This window comes from Hippopotamus amphibius, chromosome 5 (assembly GCF_030028045.1).
Source record: "Hippopotamus amphibius kiboko isolate mHipAmp2 chromosome 5, mHipAmp2.hap2, whole genome shotgun sequence".
Taxonomy (NCBI): domain Eukaryota; kingdom Metazoa; phylum Chordata; class Mammalia; order Artiodactyla; family Hippopotamidae; genus Hippopotamus; species Hippopotamus amphibius.
In genome coordinates, this window is record NC_080190.1 from 78,382,067 (window position 1) to 78,383,941 (window position 1,875).

Sequence of the window (1,875 nt, forward strand, 5' to 3'; positions counted from 1 at the left end):
CCCCCTGTTCCCTTCACTCTCTCCCTCCAGCCCCTTCCCAGTTCTTCCCACTCCCACCCCTCCATCCCCCCCATCCCCTGCCCCCGCATACAGCCCTTGGCTTCTTAGTTCTGTACATGCTTACCTGGTTCCTTACCCATCACGTGGCCTGCTGCATCTCCTGGTGTGTTGGTTGGCAATTCCTCACCAGGAAGCCGTACACCCCAGGGGCAGGAGGGCCACCAGAGTTCCAGGGAGGATGGCGAGGTTGCCTGAGGGCCCAGGAGATGAGCAGGAGGGGATGCAGTGTCTTCTGAACAGTGAGAGGTGACCTGGTCACCTACACCGGGACCCGTGGGTGGAGACCAGGAATGTTGACGTTGCTGTAAAGGGGTCTGTGTACCTCAAACAGCCCCTCACTGATGTCATAGGATGACAAAGGAGGGGAACTACTTATTGCCGTTCCGATAAGAGGAGAACTTATCTCTCAGTAGTGACAGACTGTGAAATACAGGAAGGGAAGTCTCTGGCACATCTGCCGCCTCTCCCAAATCTTTAGCCCCCCGGAGACAGCTCTTCCCACCCATGTACAACCAGAGGGTGTTATTTGTAAGTCCTAGTAATTGTCTGCAGTAACTGTCATGCAAGGATTTCTGCCATCATCCCTTACAGTAAACTGAGCTTCCTGTCAAAAAGATACATGCACCTCAACGTTCATAGTGGCTCCACTCACCATAGCCAGGACATGGAAGCAGCCTAAATGTCCATCCACAGATCAATGGATACAGAAGATGTGGTACATACACACAATGGAACATTACTCAGCCATAAAAAAGAATGAAATAATGCCATTTGCAGCAACGTGGATAGACTTAGAGAAGATCATTACTAAGTGAAGTAAGTCAGAAAGAGAAAGACAAATACCATATGATATCACTTATATGTGGAATCTAAAATATGACACAAATGAACCTCTCTACAAAACAAAAAACAGACTCACAGACACAGAGAGCAGACTTGTGATTGCCAAGGGGGAGGGGGGAGGGGGAGGGAAAGATTGAGAATTTGGGATGAGCAGAGGCAAACTATTATATAGAGACTAGACAAACAACAAGGTCCTACTGTACAGCACAGGGATCTATATTCAACATCCTGTGAAAAGAATAGGAAAAGGAATGTGTGTATATGTGTGTGTGTGTGTGTGTGTGTGTGTAACTGAATCACTTTGTTACACAGCAGAAGTTAACACAACATTGTAAATCAAAAAGCAAACAAAACAGAGCTTCCTATAGACAAAGTCACTTGTTCTGATAGTCGTGTCACATTCATGAAGTTCTACAGGATACACCCCTCTGCCCTTTTTCTTCAAACTTCATAAAAATACACTAAGAGCAACTTCTGTAGCCTGTGCATCTAGCTAATCAACATGATTTGTTCAGCCCACTGATTCCTGCGAGTTCAGGCTTTATGAACAGGAGTGAACAGACATTGGGCTGTGGCAGCTCAGGATAAGAGCCATCCTCCTGAGGGACTTGCAAATTGGTGAGTTGGTAGGGCTCCTTCACCCCCAATCTGTGAAGCAGGCAGAAATCAAGCAGAGGCCGGGGACAACACTGTCCTCCTGTCCAAGCGATGGGGCTGCCCTACAGGTGAGGGACCTCAGCAGGGGGGTCAGACCTCCCTCAGCAGCCTCTCAAGCAAGTCTAAAAGGAAGACCAAGAAATGGGAGGGGAAACGAAGTGCTTTTCTGCACCAAAGTGCAGCATTGAAGTTTTAGTGTATCCATTCCAAAAGCAAAACGTGTAGCAATGTTCTATTCTGTGCCCAGCATTGCTGGGTGCCGGGGCTGCCGAAAAGAGTACCCAGGATTACAGCCCTGAAGGGACTGACTCTCTG